The sequence below is a fragment of the Solenopsis invicta genome, chromosome 6 (genome assembly GCF_016802725.1).
Source record: "Solenopsis invicta isolate M01_SB chromosome 6, UNIL_Sinv_3.0, whole genome shotgun sequence".
Lineage (NCBI taxonomy): Eukaryota > Metazoa > Arthropoda > Insecta > Hymenoptera > Formicidae > Solenopsis > Solenopsis invicta.
The window spans coordinates 9,203,644-9,223,166 of NC_052669.1; the positions used below are offsets into that span (position 1 = coordinate 9,203,644).

Sequence of the window (19,523 nt, forward strand, 5' to 3'; positions counted from 1 at the left end):
GAAGATTTGAAAATAACATCAATTTTTAATATAAAATGATAAGTATAAAATCTTGAAATTTGATCTATTTTTTTAATTATGTAGAAAACTAGTCAGAAAACTAGACAAAAGGTCTGAGTAGTGATAAATAATTGACGTTTGCGATATAACGCGTTACAATGTTTTAAAAATAGAATATTGTCGCTTGTGGATATAATTCATCAACTCTCTTTCCTTCTCTTACATTTTTAATCGTAAAAATTCAAAGCTGTTAGAACACACGTGTAAGTAGAATTTGTTATTTATATGAATGTAATTAAGTCAAGTTTTACTGGTTCGATAATGTGTAATGTTCTTAAAACAGATGGTACGTACAAAATATTTAATATTACGCTTTTATTATACAAGATTTCTCCAGATTTTGCCAGGCAAAATTTGTTTTGAAAGAGATAAAAATTCTAATGTTAAAATATTAATGCTGTAGCGCAACTGAGTGTACAAATTTCGGATAATTTTATTCGCTAATTATTTTGTAAATACTTTTCACATTAAAAATTATTGTAGCCTCAACGTTTTGTATTACTTTTAATTCGAAATGACATGATTGACCTAAAAACTAGAAACCAAATTATAGAACTGATAGAACTTATTCATATAATACAGTCTATCATTTATTAGTGTTGTCACATGTAATTTAAGATGTTATATATACTTTGTACGTTTCTGAATCTTTGCACTCTCAGCTTTTTGCAATTTTTAAAAGATCTCGAAATATAAAGACGTATTTCATTTTTAAAAAGAAAGCGAAACTTGTTAATTATCAATGTAATGCTAAATATATCTAAATATGAATTTGCTCACAAATAAAACAATTATTACAAGTTAATAATCAATATTGATATTATCTGCACTTAATTTGTAGATTAAAAATAGAAAAATGCACATTGCACTTTATAGTTGCAATTTTTGTCTGCATTTGTTCTTTTACTTACGTATTGACGGTATTGACAAAAAAATCATCAAAATGTTTTCAGGCACTAAAAGAAAAGACGTACGAATGTAAAAATGTTGGAATGTATGCGAAGTGAGAGAACGTTCGTGCGATTTTCACGATCTGTTCAGCTTTTCTTGCAATGAAGACGCCGGGGGGTGGACTTGCATCGCACCCCAGAGACATTCTTATCGTGGATCCACTGTCGTTTCAGTCTCGCAACGCTGTTTCCCGCGTCTCACGCGCTGGACTTTTTCGCGTCTTCCCGGGATAACAATACGACGGAAAAGTTTCGCGGCCGTTTCGATCGGCACGATTCACAAGTTCTCGCTCCACGCGGGCTAATCTCTATAAATTGTGGCGCGACGCTGCCGTCGACGAGAAGTGTTTTGCAAGGTGGTAATTCCGCAAGGAGAACGCGGGGATACGAGCCATCGTTTTCTCCCGAGACAACGTGACATCCGTACTTTATACGGCGGAAGAGCAACGAGTTAACGTGATGGCTACGTGCACGAGCATCGTGCTTCGAAGATGTGGTTCGTCGAATACCATTTTTGAAAAAAAGAAACTGGCCGCGACATTATCGTATTTGAAAATTGCTGTCCTTCGCCTGACATTTTTTTCTAAGACGAATCGATCAACTTATTTTTCACATTTTATTTTTCGACATCGTGTTATCGTCATGCAAATTGCATCGTACGTATTTGTATAGTAAAATTTTATTTTATATATATAAAAAAAAAAAAATGCATCTACTATAAATTTTATTATAAAATCTATATCTATTATAAATTCTATTATAAATAGAAAAAAGATAACAAAGCATTCATTGGGTTGCGAAATTACTTTTGTGGAATTTCTGACGATGAGTAATCACTTGACGATGTCATGCGTGTTAAAATCTTTTCGGAATTCCTCTCATAATTTTCTACATACTGACGAAAAATATTATTTTTGCATTGACCGAATTTCGCTTTGCATCCAACGCTTCTTTTACGTTCAGAAATAGATTTTTTTGTGCATGACTTGAATAAATAATCTACTGAGCACTCCATTTTATGATATTTGATGGACTCTTATTTATTTAGAATAATTAAGTTTCTATTTTATGAAACATATTCGCTCTGTTACGAGTCGTATCCACTTTTTAGTTGCCACATCTTGACAATATACATTAAAATTATTATATGCAGAAGAGAATGTTGCGAGTCATACGAAGATGGTATTTCAGTGAGGCAAAGTAAATAGCTGTCAAATGAAATAATATAATACAATACATTAATGAAACAGTGGTGGAAATGTAACAACTTGCAATCTGGTTCCTTTCGGTCAACATGCTTTTACGATATTTGAAAATTTTACTCACTTATTCAATGTTTAATTAGGATAAGAAAGAGAGGAACTGTCGATAACGCATCGAATTTCACGTTTGAAATCGATATAAATTATTTATTTTATTTTCTCCATTACTTCACATCGCGAATCTTTTGCTTTCCTCTTCGGAAAAAGGTGGAAATGGAACGTTTTTGATGTTCGAGCGAGCGGATTCGCTTGACGAATTACCGATCGTGACTTCCGTCAGCGGATACGATTAACTTCCGCGGAACCGCAGTTATTTCGAGTGTTTTGGGCAATTTTGCAGCGTGCGCGATGCACGGTTCATCTCCATATTAGCGTCCGCGATATGCGTGGTATGTTCCAAAATTCGTAATTAAGATCCGGTATGTACGCAACTGCATATTCGTACCGCAAGTATTTGAAAAGTTCGAGCAGCACGCGCACAGAGCCAACGATTATTACAGTATCTTACAAGATACTTGTAAAGCTCGTTAAATAGCGTAAATCTATACATCTATATGTAAATGAAAAAATCCGTGTTATTTTTGTGAAATATAATTATGAAAATGTGGTTGCACTAATGTAACTAACGAGTATAAAAATAATTAAAATAAATAATTTAAAATGTAAAATTAAATTGAATAATTTACTTTATAGCTGGCTCAATTCTATATATTAAAATTATAAAAGAAGATAATAAAATAAAACTATGATAAATCGTAAGATGTCATAGAGCTTATAATAATCATTTTTTTTTTGTTTAAAGAATCGCTTAAAATAATAAAAGATTAAAGAATAAAAAAGGATAGAGTTTCTTTAAGTAAAAGTACATTATCTGAAGTATTCACAAGACAACATTTCGTGGCTGTAGTAACACCGTGTCACCGCATACACTCTTTACCTTGGTCGACTCTATATTATGTTAACATCACGAAACTAACTTCTACGTGATGCTCAAATTTGCATAGAATTTGCATCGGTCTCTCTCCCTCTCTCTCTCCCTCTCTCTCTCCCTCTGTGAAACGTCTGAGAATCGCGAAAAGAAAACAAATCTCGTGACAACGTCGCCGCGTCCACGAGTACTGCACATGAAAATTACAGGATTTCAATTACGAGATAAGATATAGAGGAGGTTAGAAGAGGAGACGTGGCTGGGCCGCCCGACGTGGAAAAACTCGTCGAAATAAAGGAAGAAAAGGATTCCGACGTCCGTGCGCATTTAATGGCGCGACGAAAAAAGGGCCATTAGCCCCGCGCGCGGCCCCTTTAATTCCGCCGTATTATTACAAACAGCAGCAACGTTACGAACAGCGGCGCACCGTAGCGATGGGGCGGAGAAAAATTAGTACGTTGCTTCGCGGGAGGCGAATTTCGCGATAAGAATGCCCCGAGGATCTTCCCTCGTCGGGGTGAAACGTTCGTGCCGTTACCCATCCCTGTAAGGAGGGATATCCCTCCCCCGGTGAAGAAGGATGCGCGGAGGGCGGAGAGGACGTAACGAGGACGAAGTGCACGTGCACTGTGCGCCAGCATAAGCAACTCCTGAGAACATGGAATATAGAGCTCTAGAATAAGAGCAGGGGCTTGTTATACCATTTGGATAAAAGCTACGGTCTCGACCGGCCTCGTTTTCTTCAACGAGCGTGAGTTGATACAGAGACTGGGGCGCTTGCCCCAGTCGCGAAAAGAGGACGATCGCTTCTGAGAAATTAATGGTATGCGGAAAATGTCTCGGCAGGAGATTCTCTGTACTTATTGATAACTGAATCTCATTGCTCAGCGCAGAAAATTTCCCATTGAAATTGTGAGCTATTCACGGAAGTAGGAACGTCCGGAATTTCGCGTCCGGTTTGTATTAATTTAAATGTGCACGCAGCTACACTAATATGATCATTAAAATTTTCAAATAGGCCAATGCGGATGCAAGAATTTTTAAAATGACGCTATACCGTACCATTTTAGAGCTAAACGTTCTTCAGAATTGCGAAGAGTAATAAATAAATAAACTTTAACGAACCTAACGTCCGTTTTAACGAGCCATAATTTAGATAACGCGATATAACGCGCATTTCCACGATTATTATAACGAAGTTGATGTTTCTTCCGGACACAACAAGGCAATGACGACCAACACCAGATCGAGATAAGTCTATTTATTTAGACATCGTCATGATAAACGCTATAGACAGGCGGTTCTAATTAACCTCGTGCAGGCGCGCGACTTACTTGGCCGACATTAATTAAAGTGGCGCCGCACAAGATGATATTTTTAACGATGGTTCACGTACCTTTGCTCTAGCCGGTCGTAAATACGATACGCGCGATCATAAAATTTTAACTGTGCGACCAGACTTGCGGTTTCTTTTTTTTTTTTACTCATGCCACTTCCGTTCTCGCAACGAGGGCCATTATGAGCCTGGCGTCGGTGCGCGAAGGTTACTTCATTAGAAGAAATTAGCCATTTAGGAGCAGCCGGGCTCGACGTAGCAACTCTATATACCTTCATTATTGTATAATCACGAGGATAATTACATACTTACAATATAACGGTAAAAATTAACGAGTTTAATCAGGGGATTAACAAAACGGCGAAATCATTTCTTTTGTTGGTGATGAAGGGTGCTGGCCGAGTTTCGTTGAATCCACCTTATATTTCCTCGGATTACAGGCCGGCTTGTCTAATGAGACGCTTTAGAGATTCACTCTGATGTTTATCTAGCAGTTTAATGAATCGTAAATCGTAAGATACAGGGGGAAATAAAGTCTCAGTTACCGACGAGATCTTTATTCGGATGAATACGTAGTATATATTCCCTAACAAATGTGTCTAGAATATAACGCTTTGTTACGTAAGATTAGCTCTTTATTTAACCGCTGACTTGATGTTTCGTTCAGCGACGTTATTATTGCTTCGAAATCACTAGCACAAATTTTTCAACAAGCATTGTAATTGTAAAAATTTGTAACTGTAGTTTTAATTATTAACATTTAAGAAAATGTTTAGAGATATTAACATGATATTATTTATAAACAAGAGCCAGTTTTTTTTATATCTTGTATCATTTTTAGAATATTTTCTAGCCATTTCCTCGCGTACAACGATCAATCTATGATAGTGACTTGAAAACGTTAGCACGGATCTGGCGCGCATTGGATCTGGCGTAAATCATTTTTCAAAGGATCCCAAAATCTCAGAGGTTCGCGTAATACATCCGCGCGTAAGCTAACCGACGATCGCGTCAGTTTACGCCACGTTTTAATATCACGCGTTACCGGCAAACAAAACGAGCGACGAGAGCAAAGATGCCCATCCTACGTTTTCATAAGCCGCGCCGCAACGCGCGCGATGCAGCATCACCCATCACCTTCATTTCGCTTAGATAAAAGCACAGGACGGTTACGAGCCGTCTTTCTTCCGGCGATCTTCATCTTCGTCGGCTTGGAAAACACTGCGATGAGAGAGAGAGAGAGAGAGAGAGAGAGAGAACGGAGAGAGCCATGGGTCCTTAGCGAACACGCTTTGAATATCTTGAATAATTTTTCAAAATGTCATTCCGTAAGTTTTAAGCAACGGATTAGTGTTTTCTTCAAAATTAATAAATCTGTAATAATGAAAACGTTAGAGCTTAAAGTCTAAGCCCCGGGGCATCAACGTCAGTTACCGTTGACTATGTACTGAAATTTTCTTTCCTTGCGTATAATCCATCACAGCCTGAAGTCATGACTAAGGGGGATAATTAATTAGAGCTGGTTAATAAAGACCAAAGATTATGTTAAACTGAACAGCATAAATATATTTGACGGAGGTATTCTTCTCGATTTAATTTATTATTTTATTGTCAAGCTCATTAAATTCTTCCGGCTTGAACAAGATTTACCTGTCTCTGCTTTTCAAATGACACAAAATTATCACGCGTTCACGTTTATAACGAGAAACTCCGTGACTTTGGCACATTTTACTCGCCGTTAAATCGCGAGTAAAACGGAGAGAAATCACGTACCACCGTCGAAGAATTAGAGCAAATAGAATGGTCGAAAATTGTAATAGGGTATACCTCATTAGCGATTCCTATACGCAAACCGATGATGTCCCTCTTTCTTTCTCTCTCTCTCTTTTATCTCCAATTCGGCGGATTACGACCGCGGAATGAACAAGATGCGGAGCCGCGCGAGGCGCAATAGAATGGCTTCGTTTTCACTTCGACGAAACTCATTTAAATACTGATGGACGCGGATTATTTCTTGCTATAACCGCCGCGGCCACTCTCGGCTCCATTCCGCCCGTACTATTATACATACATCTCGTTTTCTGTTCTCGACCTCTTATCCCGTCGCTTTTCTCCCTCACGTAACACGGCGTGGCCGATGTTGTTCCGCGCGCGCAACGGACAGTAAATTGATTATCGATTCCGAATAAATTACGTTCATCCCCTCGATCAGTGCTCCCTTACCTCGGACCGCGACAGCAGCGATGAGAGCTCTTCGAGTACCTAGCCGGAAAAACTCTCCGCCCTTCTTTTTTATTTAAATCGTTGCGCGCACGTGCGATGTCGAGGACCGGTTTGCGATCAAGGCGACAGGAAGCTATCGATGGAATTACATTTGAGAGTAAAAAGTTTGAAATTAACTATTGTAAGTTTACTTTAACTCGCTCAACATATACTTAAAGTTGAGAGTTGATATTTATAATAAGCATCATGATAATTAAATTTTAATAAAAATGTTAATTGTCACGAACAGAAACTTTAAAAAATAGATTGCTCATAACTATTGTGAGCGTTACTGTTGTATAACATTTTATGGATGTGTATATTTTATAGTATTTTTAAGCTGGCGATAAATATTTTATTATTAACAAATTCTTCATAATATTTTCAGACGAAAATTCTCATCGAAATTCATCTCGAAATTATAATAGTTTTCAAACTGAAAGAGTTTAATGTTCGCTATTAATTCAAAATTATAAACAGAGAGATTATACGTCTTAAAATTCTATATTTCGATTTTTGGCAAAGTTCAAATATATAGTTTTGCATTGCGAATTAATTTGCGTATTAACTACATTATTCAACAATAAAAATATATAAACAATTAATAAATCAAATTCTCGACATATATACAAAGAGGAAAAAACAGTCAATAATAGTCCAATTAAGAGAGTTAAAAATTGATAACTGAGAATATATTTTTTAATAATTGAAAAAATGAAACTGGTTAATTAATATGAACAATACATTTCGAATTTGCTATAACTAAGTCTTCAACAGAAACAATATCCTAAACGAAATAAAAGTCGAGGCTAGATCATAAAATAAATGAAATATAAATAAACATTTATTATAGATACCAATAATAACAGATCGATAAACGTCAATACAATAAAAATAAATTTAAAGAAGACTTCGTAAAGTTGTATCGTTTATATTAATTATTCTCATTTTTCTAATCGTTCGAGAATAAATACAGACTAAGTGACGCAATTATTGACAATATGCTAAATATCGAAAATTCAATTTTAAATCTTTTTTGAACGTATAAATTATATTATTGCATAATTATATTTACATGTTTACTTTTACTTGAATTCTGAAGGAGATTCTTAAAATCTACTTATTGTTGTAACATTTCATAAAAAATAAAACTGTAATCTAGCTAATTAAAACAACACGTTCAAAAAAACAATTGTACACACGATTGTACGCACACGTGCGTGTGTTCTTACATAAATTAATTAAATACACATATTATAAATAACAACAAATAAATGATAAGGTACTCACTCCTCGCCGCTCCCCATGATCGCCCGACACCTCCCAGGCTCCTTCTCTCGGAATCCTGGCTGCTTGAGCTGTTTCCTCATGGCGCTCACACACGTACACGCGAGAACACGATTTCACGAACAAGCGAGCGCGCGCGCTAATTACTGAAACACAACAAATACAGAACTAATTACGCAAACCGATATTTCCCGATGAAACGTGTCGCGATTCAGGACCGCCTCGCTCTCGTCGCGTCTCCGTGGCGTTTCGTTGGCCATCGTCAACAACACTCAGCTTTACCGCGCGCGGCACGCTAAGGTTAGGAATGCCGAATCGAGGAATGCCGGTCGACCTTGCTTTTCGTGCACGCGCTATTTAATGCGAACGCGCGTCTCTATGGATCACTCCGATCAAATGCGTGTTTTGTTTACGCGCACCCGGAGTACGAAATTTCTTTCTGCGCGCGTTGAACGCAATGCGTGTATTGAAAACAAGGTTAACTGTACGACGCGACGCGACGCAACACAACACGACGATTCGTCCGGAAATACAGAGAGGGGGAGGAGAGTGATACAAGATTCAGTATTCAGCACAATAATAGCATAACTTTCGATCGCGCGAATTCCGCGAAACGCACGTTTTATTAACAAAAGATCGATCGCGACTTGCCGTTGCTCGAGTTCCGCGACACGCTCCGCGCTTTTGAGCGATCTGAAGTTGGCGGACAAACTGCGAGCGCTGCAATCGATGCGCGCCGTGCGCGGTGTAAAGTTCAAATCGTTGCGATGTATCTTTTACGTATGTACGTATAAGCACTTAATAATTATATACTTTAAACCAAGCTTGGTTAATGAGAAGTCCGTAGCCAAACATTGATAAGAATATATATTGTAATTCGATTGGCAGAAGTCGGTCGTAGACAAAAGACAGGAATGGAATTTTGCGCGCTCAGGGATGGCAAAAAAGGTTAGTAATAAAACTGCGTAAATCAAATGCTTTTGACAATAATGCAATTAATCTACAAATAGGCAATAAAAGAGAGTTTCATTAAAAAAAGCTACTTCTGTTTTATCCGTAATAAATTTACATTATTAAATTATAAAAATAGGAAACAGTTTTATTCAATAATTTAATATTATGTATTCGATATTAATATGTGTATCAGTCATCTCAAAATTTTAATAAGTTTGACAAAATAGGAATGAAAATAGATATGAAAAAAATGGTGACTATCTCTCTCTAATATTTTTTTATTTTCGGAACAAACCTTTGCAATGGTATTTTTACCATTAAAATCACACATTAAAACGTCCATTAAAATCGTACTATTAAAAACAACACAGAGATATTCTAAATAATCGATTTGCAGGAAACACTCCGTATGTATGTACATAATGTTTAGAGAATCAGTATATTATAAATAATAGTTATAGATAATATTTTGCAGTCGTAAAAAATTCTGTTTTATATATTCTTTGCTTGGCTTTGCAGTTATTCGTCAGTTACAGCAAATTACATACACATTTAGATTACACGAGCAGCAAGCACATTCGTTGAGCACTGACGATAATTTAGATAATTTACATCTGTTCAACGCGTTATTAAATGAGGTGATGGGTGTAAAATTAATAACATCGTAATAATTTGATCATTTGATTATTCTGTTGGTTTAACGCGCTATTAAATGAATGATTTATTTTGGATATGATGTAAATGAGAATTTTGAAATTTCATTAAAACAGGCATGTCACATCTATTTTGGTTAGTCGTACTAGAATCGATGTGTTACCGAATTTTAAGAATAATTGAAAAGTCCAAAACTGTGTTCTAAGTTAAAATGTTCTCTCGCCTTTATTAAACAAGATATTGCTTCAGTGTAAATAGACTGTTAAATAGAGAACTTTGACCGATATATAAAAACACAATATAAACGAAATGCTTTATCGATTGTGTTACCTTATTAGTCATAATAAATCGTTTTAAAATCACTCTTTTGACGTATAATGTAACTGACTTTTAAGATAATACAAAAATGCACATCTGGCGACCACATTAATAAATTAATGTTAACATTTAGAATGCACAATGTGCGATAAAAAAATACGTGAAACCTTTCAATTTTAAAATAGCTAGACACTGACGTATATTTACTTAAGTGACACATTGAGAACAATTTTCAAGTCGCAGGGGACGAGAATATTAAATCTCACTAACGATTTACGATCTTTCTTTTTTACTTGGTTGCTGCGAAATTTTATATGGCTCCTCTGCCGCTTGAAAAATAAATGGCTCAAGTCCTGTGCATTGCCTGGGAAATTAGTTCTAGTTCCGGCGATAACTTATCCCGCGACGAGAATCGGCGATAAATTTCGCGAGTTGGATGCGGCGGATTCATAAAAGTTCGTCAATATCCCATCGCACATCCCGCGAAACGATTGAACTTCATTATACCGCCCGCAAAGTTCATCGAAAAACTCGGCTCGCGATTATGCGAATAAATCCAGGGGGCACACAAAGGTGGCGGATGGATTTCCATCGTGGCAACGTTGACCTTTGAGCACGGACGCAAATAAGAAACTTTCCTTTCTCGTACTTTCCGCGCCGCGTCCGGGGAATCTCGAAAGCGCGCGGTAAGCCGGAAACGATGGGAAAGTAATTAGCCGGCTGTTTAGGAATTTAACGGCGTGCGTTCAGGAAAGAGTTTTCTCCGCCTGGCGCGCGGTGCAAGGATTCACCGCGAGTTAATTAAACCCGGTCGCACTCGAAGTGAAAAGATTCTCGATCGCGCAGACAGACGGAGGCGAAGCATCGCGTGAACGCAATTTGCAGGCTGTCTTTCGGCACGACTTGAACGCGTATTCGACGTAAATGCATAGCATTCAGCGGCATTTACAGGAATGAAGTGAAAATTAATCCTAAACTCTCGGCGGGCTATCCCATGAGATGCACCTCTATTTCTCATCTTCTAGACTTGTAATTTATTATTCGCGGTTAAAAAAATGTACTTTTAATTCTCCCCTTTCACTTATCACTGCAATTAGTTACCGTTTTATAAATAACGTCCATTATATTAATATCATAAAATATGTACAATAGTATGTAACGTATTGTAATTTGCTGCATGTACTTTATTTTAATAGAAAACTTAATGAATCGCTTTTTTCATCTGTAACACAATTTTAACTTTAAATTGAAATACGCTAGCTTTATATTTTAAATTGTTAATAAGAATACTTCAGATTTTATTCTCGAATGTAAATTTTTTTAAAAAGAGCGTAGCACTGTTATCATTTCGAATTATTTTGTAAAAGAAAAGTATCGAATTTATTGATAAAATATAAAGTTTTAATTAAAAAGTGTAAATAATTTAATTATAATTGAATTCCATAAAAGTGTATTAAAATAATTTTACTATAAAAATATACTTTTATTATTTACATAATTGAAGTCACAGATTGACTTTATTTTACGCTTTCATATTCTCTCTCTCTCTCTCTCTCTCTCTCTCTCTCTCTATATATATATATATATATATATATATATATATATATACATACATTGTACAGCGTTAAACAAATAATTCATAGTTAAAAGCGAATTTTAACCCATTGCTGATTATGTTTCATTAGTAACTGTAATTGTGTTGTTTTCATAACAATTGATACAGCGAGGTGATTTTACGCTTGTTTGCGGTTATCCAAATTAATCATCAAAATTGCTTTGTTAATTTTGATTTTAACCGGATGATAGCAAAAGTAATCAACACGATAACGGAAATGGAATAAAAATGAAAACATGGAATATCAAAGCGTAGTTATTAACGTGTATATTACGCTTTTCCAATTAACTACATACTTCGTTAGAAAGTTATATTACAAATGCTTTCCATATATATATGTATGTATATATGTATAACTTATCGCGCGCATATCGATTTTATTTACTAGATATCAAAGAGGTAATTCGCTAATGAGACCAACCTATTTATTTTCATAAATATCAGGGAATAGCAAATATTTTATGAAAATGACGTTTTAACGAATTAAATGTTATTATACCATCAGTTAATTTTCAGTGCGTTTCGGAATGCCCTTGTAACGTTGGAATATTTGACGCGCAATAATTCAGCCGTTCTTGTTATGTATATAACGTAAAAACGTATTTCGAAAATGTTTACGGTGACATCGATGGACCAATGAATACCCGAAAATTCACAAAGTGTACAAAATTATTTGGCTGGTGACGGCGAATGGCGGATTAATATGCATTGCAACATCGCATTTGTATTCGCGATTATCGTCACTAGCTAACTAAAACATTATCTTGTCAATCCGCGTCGGCCGCAAATTTGCGAGTAATCAAGAGGAGATGCCGAAAATGCAAAATTCGCAATTGGCAAACCCTCGCGTCGCGGTGCGGTGCTGCGCAATCATTGACTAATTAAAATGCAATCGGCGTATGTCGAATTAGCATAAGCAAATTCTTCCCCGGCTATCCTTTTTTTATTTTGTTCCCTCTCCCGTCCCACTCATTTTGCGAGATTCACTTTGTTTTCGAGCCCCTATTTACACTCCTGTTGCCTCCGCCTGCGCGAAACTACGCAATGTAATTGTCTATCAGCTGTTTGCCACCGAAAAACAACCGGTGACAATTAGTCGCCAGGAAAATTAATTCACTGCAATAACTATGCGTGTGTTACTTTATGTTACAGGCGCAAAAATTGAACATTTATAAATAACAATATACAATGAAAATAATAGATTTTAAACTTCGTAACATTAAATTAAAACAAGCCGTACAAAATTCGTAATGTTCAGATAATTGAAATTTATTTTATATATATATCTGAAAATACAAAAATTTTATTGCATATAATTTTACTCTTGTATTACATTTTCCATATTTTTTGTCTGTATCCGATTAAAATGTTTTTTTTTTATGAAATTTTTATGCGGATATTTAAATCGAGATGTAATAATGATCACCGAAAACGTTACAAATAGTTAATTAAAAGTATTCATGTAATTAATATAAATATATTTTCTCTTTATTTTCTTGTTATAAGCGAAAGATTGTTTTTGTAATTTTTTTTTTTTAATTTAATGATAACCACGTTTTGCTTTAATATCCTTCTCGTACTTCTAAATTGTTTAGGCTTCGTCAGCAGTTTTTCGATCTTTCGCTGTTGCTCTCTCAGCAATTTTCTATTCCGGTATCCCTTTCTCGTCTCGCAACTCTAGTTTATTGGATAATAAATGTTTAAACATATAAGCAAATTGCTGTGCCACATCCGGCAAAGTTATTATGGGAACGTGCTGGCCGAAAGACGTTGTGAATATGCCTTTTTGTACACCTCTTTTGCAAAGCTGCCTTTTCGATCACGATAACGTACATCACGTTGGAGATTTCCACCATTCCACAATTTCACAAGTAAAATTCTTCGCGTTCGCCCTTTCACAACAGGACTTACATTTTACCGTAATCTATCGCTTAAATCGAAATGAGATTTTCTTTGTTGAAGAATTTCACGAAGGATGCAAAGCGAGGCTTCTGCTATATCAAGGAAGTAATTAATAATTGTTATACTTCTTTCATTTTCATGTATCCGTGGAATTATTACAATTTCTGCACTTTTAAATTGAAAAAGAAGCAGTGCTTAATTGATGTCGCTGTTAATTATAGTTATACTAATTATTGCTAAATTCACTTAGCAGCAGAAATCAGTTATGCAGGATTGTTAAATGGATATCGTTAATTTACGCAAACATCTCGCTGATTGTACAGTGGAGCTGCCGTGTAATTAATAATACCGATTAATAATTTGGCGCGATTGGGAATTATCAAATGGAAGTTGTTCATCGTGAATTGAATTTCTCTTTCTTTTCACGCGCAGTACATAACCAGCGTCGTACCTGCAGTATGCGATACACACACGCGCGCACATTGAGATAAGTTTCATGTAACGCGCAATTTACCAAGTAAAATAACGCCATGAAATATTTCGTCACTTTCGTGTACAATATATACGTGTAGCACGTGGCATAGAATTTTCAAGAAATAACACGGTTCCAGCGGACCTTTTGGGGTCGCAATGGAAAATTTTGCCGCTGGGAGTTTTTGCACTGCGACTTATTTTTTTATCTGAGGAAAAATTAGCTAAATGGAAAACAATTACAACTTGTAGAAATCATTCAATTTTTTAAGATCTTTAATTATACAAGCTAACCGCAGTCCACGGATATGCAATGAGTAGAGAAGATAAAATTAATTAACTTTTCTCCGATATTAATGCAATAAATTAATCGGAAAAATATGGATAAAATAATTAGCTAAACGTATATTTCCACATAAATGAATATAATAAAAATATAAAATGTGAATATAAATGTGTGTAACAAGTTTTATTAATCTTTTCATCTATTTTAATTTTTTCACAAAGTCTAATGAGTTCTGTTACTAATACGCCCCTGTAAAAATACAGCAATTGTTTTTCAAAAACATTTCTTTACCGCGATGCTTATTATAGACATGTTCCGCACAATTGTAAAAACTGTCTACACGTACATATATCCTACCATTTAAACAATGCCATTGATAAAATTAATAAACGCGGGCGTAGCTTTCATGACATTCGCGAAGCAAAAATTCCGAAAAATAAAAATCCGCAGCTCACAATTGATTGCTGTTTTGACATTTTGGCATTTTGACATTTCGACGGTTGGCGCGCTCGCGCGCCTCTGTTGTTGCTCGTGTTTGTTTGACAAATAGTTTGCGGCCGCTTAAAAAATAGAAGAAACTAACTGCTATAGAGCTAGGAATTAATAGAAATGGCGGAGAGACTTTAAAATTGATGAGGTAAATGGATAAAAGGAACAATTTTATTCAAGCATCCTGTCAAATGCGAAATGAAAAAATGATTGCAAAAACGATTTATTTTATTCAAGTAAATATTAAAGTACAATAAATTTAATTTTTTTAAATCAAACGCAAATACATCTCTTTGTATTTGTAACATTTCATCATTTATATTGAAGAGATTTTCTTTGTTAAAAGATTTCACGGCAAACAGTGAGACTGTGAGGTTAAAATCAAAAGATCAATTAATTATTATGTTTTTACTTCTATTATGTTTATAAAATTGTAGATCCTTCACTTTTTAATTGACAAAAAATAGAGTACAATAATGTTTGAGTTAAAGTTAAAATACTTCAATTTCTTTCCATTCTATTCGTTATGATTTCCAGTATTCAAAAGAATTATGAATAACATATACAAAAATGTATTCGTATTTTTTCTACGTAACTGCTTTGGTTTTTTTTCTTAACTTCTTTGAGACTTTATAACAAATTAATATGTATTATATCATTTTGATTTTTTTTCCTATTATTATACAATTTTCTTTTCTGTAACAAACAATAAATAATTATGCTGCATTGTATATTATTTGGAAAGTGAGTTTTCCAATTATCAATTATTTTGTTCATAGAACAAATATAAAGCTAAATATGTACAACTTTCTCATTATTTTGTATAGTGTTTTAATAGCAGATTTTAAACATCAATTGTAGAGATGAATTAAATTGTAAATCTTGGTACGAACATGATATGAATAATACGAAAATACGAATTATTCTAATCAAGTCAAATTGAAATGGAATTAAATCTACCATAATTTATATACTTTTTGCAATAAAATTATTATATATATAGTAAGTAGAAATTGATCGATGAGAATGTCATTATTTATTAATATATTATGCATATCAATTTAGAAGTAGAAAGATTAGACTAATAAAATTATTTAATTTAAAATAAATAAATTTATCCAGAGCAGTTCGTTTAAATTAAATTTTCATGAATAAACTGTTATTTCAAATAAAATTTTGCTCCGAAGAATATTTAAATATATTAATATATTATTATATTTATTACTATTTATTAAATTGTTATATTCAGCAAGAACGAAATAGTATAATTGTAATAGTTAAAAATGTTTTATGATTTTATTTAATTAAAAAATTAAATTAAAATATTGCATAAAATGACTAATTTATTATTATTTTTTTTAATTTACGCACAACTTAATTTCTCACATGACGTAATTTGACAAAATAAAATAATAACAAATTAATTTCTATTTTCGAAATAAAGATCAAATTTATTTTTTTTTAAGGTAAGTTTAACATGAGACGATTTAACAATTTATCTTAAATAAAGTAATTATTCGTTAAATTTAAATTGTGTCATTTAAAACAAAGCATTGAATAATTTCCATATTACAAGCCAGACTCACCATTACGTTCCGTCCGTCTCTCCTCTCATTACGCAATATTTGTTAATTACTTCAATGCAACGGAAGAACGCACTTTTCAAGTAAACGGCTACACTGACGGGTTTTTCCTTTCTCATAACTACGCGGTCTGGTTTTATAAAGTCAAAGCATACCTTCTACTCGCATCGTGAAAGGAGAAGCCGGGAAAAGAGTTTTGATGACTCTGTGGAAACGTTGCTTGTTCATTCAAAGATACTTTCCGTATTTTTTTTACTAAATAAATATTAAGTAACTAAGTAAGTGAGCAATGGATTAAGGGAGATTCGCCTCTTCTTACATTAATTTTCCCTCGGTGTAAAATATAGAATCGCTCTAAGACAACGGCGTTAATACTCTACAATTTTATGTCACAATGTACAAGATGAAATACAACTTTGTTTGCATTTCCTCCTTTCTCCTGTCTCTTTCTGAAGTGAATTGAACTTGCAGTAACAAATTTTAGGAGGCACGTTGAACGCTTGGTGTACTTTCTCTCGGCAATTTAATAAATCACATAATTCATTTTCTCCCGCAAAGGTAGCTTCACTTGCAAACGAGGATTATCGAGTCATGATTGTTTTACGTCTCAAGTTCACTCCCTCTGACCGCTGCAGGTTGATTTTATGATGCAAAGCAATATGAATGAATGCGCGATAAAAAGTAATTTACGTCCTAAGCCCAAAGAGATAGAGTATGTTTTCGATTCTCAGCCATTCGCCTGGTCTTTTTCGTCGAACACTTTCTTTCCGCTGAAAGATATATCGCTGTACACGCCATGGGTTCCCTGCTCGATACACACGCCGGCAGCCACTCGCTCACCCATACGTGCACACTCGCACTCGGCGGTATGCCACGGAAGCCTTGCCAATAGCAAATAAATAGGCGATATAGGGGTGGGCACGAGAGCGAGGGGGTTAGGACATTACGTGGCTATTCCGTGAAGCGAAGGAACGCGAGGGGTGTGTGAGCGCGAGATTTAGAGAGGTTTAATTTTCCAAAAAGCTGGATTTGCGGCCGCCGCGACGCTCGCGTCGCCAATTTATTGTCAGGGTCGCGGCACTCACTGGATATTTCACCTACCAAGATTCTTTCCTTATCTCTATCTGCTTTACTTGTCCGCATATTTGCGTTTTTGGACTCTAGACAATTTATTATCAAGAAATCATTGCTACTCTTGACTTGTACTTTTTTTTTTTTATACTTGAACAAAACATTACGTATTGGCAACTTTTGCATGAATATCATTTTTAAATAATTCTCACAATTGAAATTGCTTTTAGCATATACGTTGCATCATCCTAGAGTTGAATTTAATAAACTTGATGCAAAATATTCTTCAAAATATTTGAATGTTTTCTTTTCTTTCATAAAATATGAAAAATAGGATACGTCCGTAGTAGTCCAATCGCATTTTACTACAGATTAATCATTGTGTGCTCGTCATCTGAGGGAAAATAATTCGATTGCGCGTTTGTTTAGCATTCATGTAATGGAGAGAGCGTGCTTTCAATTAAATGCGTAACATGCAACCAATGAAGATGCGATTCAATAACTTTTACAGCAATGAATGACGTGAATCGCTGTTTATGTAAAAGTATTTCAAAAAACTCACATTATTAGCTGAAACAAATTTTTTTTTTACAATTTGAAGATATTGTTTCTTTAAATTTAATAGCACGCTCAATCAGTATTACGAATTGAACGACTTCTTTAAAGATTCAGATGTACACTGAGAAAAAAAACTATTAAATTTTAGTAAACAATTGTTTGAATATTTGCAATAAAATATTTACTAAATGTAAATAAATATTTTATATAAAATTCACTAATATAATTTAACCATCATTTTTTATCGAATAAATATTTATACATTGTAAGTAAATATTTTATTGCAGGTACTCAAATAAATTTTTTTCTGAATGTATAAACAGACGAAAGATTTTCTAATAAAACCTCATTCGTAGGAAATACGAGCTTAACGAGTAATTTGTCTGATTTTTATTTTTCAATTATACAATTTCAAAGACTGCCTACGTCGTTAATATAATTGTATATATTAAATAACTTTACAATTAGTTATAGTAGTGAGTTCTTTTTTTTTTTCTAATCGGACGAAAACTCGCGCTCGCATTATCGCAATCGAAGCGAGCGGAAAAAACCGCAAAGTTTGGTCGGAATCCGCCCCGCACAACCGCGTAACTGGAATCCAGGCTAAAATCCGCGAGGAGATCTCGCGAGAAACTCGAAATGAGCGTATCGACAGAGCGGAAGAAACGTAGCCGGCGGAATTAACCGGTAAGATAAACTTCGCCGCTGTAAATTTCCTGGGTGACATTAGCGATCGAATTAGAAAGTCGCTCCCGGGTACGAGTATCGGAACTTTCAAAGCGGGGGCGAACAGGTCGCCGCATTAAATTTAGCCGGCGCATCTTAGATGCGCGAAAATAAAAACTTACACGAGCGCCATCGTTCATCTTGGCGACCGTTCCGAACGACGCACGCTTCGCTACATTTTCATGAGAGAATCGGGTCCGGCCTTTGAATTTATTTACTGTGCCAATTTAATGTTCAAATTGCGTACGGCTGCTCTCGGGGGATTTGTTATCGAGGGATCGACGAGTGAGATTAATTGCTGGGAATCGCGCGGACTAGTTGTAACCATTTTGGAGAATAAATTAGACTAGCTGCTCGAGCGCGGTCGCGGCGAATATCTGTTTTGATTACTATCTTGTTATTAACACAATGACGATGTTCTAAACGATGTTGAAAAATTCGATCGATACTGCAAAAAGGAATAATCGAATTTTACTTCATGGATTACAAGCAAAACTCAATTAATTAAGTTAACGTAATTTGAATCATAGTAAAATAATTATGGTTATGTGCATTTACGCTGGAAATGAAAAGCAATTGTGAAATAAAAAAATATCTTCCTCCTGGTCGCATTTTACTTTTCACAAGTAATAAAAAACCTCGATGCGGTGATGCGTTATTTTTCAAAAATTAATATTCAGATAAGTAAATAATAACTAAATTTTATTTGCGATAGCTATTTTATCACAGATACCGATATATGTACGATACATGAAAAGTCGAATAAAAAAAGGGAAAAATGGAATATTAATATTTCAATATTAAAAATAAC

The 19,523-nt window shown here is 34.8% G+C and overlaps 1 protein-coding gene and 1 long non-coding RNA gene across 9 annotated transcripts in view; one reads left to right on the forward strand and one right to left on the reverse strand.

Moving 5' to 3' along the window:
* The window catches only part of LOC105196855 (collagen alpha-2(IX) chain), a 229,835-nt gene that overhangs the window by 78,397 nt on the left and 131,915 nt on the right, over positions 1 to 19,523 (forward strand). The gene's annotated exons all lie outside the window — the stretch shown is intronic.
* The window catches only part of LOC113003830, a 222,774-nt gene that overhangs the window by 68,938 nt on the left and 134,313 nt on the right, over positions 1 to 19,523 (reverse strand). For 2 of the 3 annotated variants that reach the window (XR_005575073.1, XR_005575075.1), the window contains exon 7: positions 8,089 to 8,231. This is a non-coding gene — a long non-coding RNA (uncharacterized LOC113003830). Of the gene's footprint in view, positions 1 to 8,087; positions 8,232 to 19,523 lie in introns of those variants that run through there. The other variant, XR_005575074.1, reaches the window with a different exon arrangement.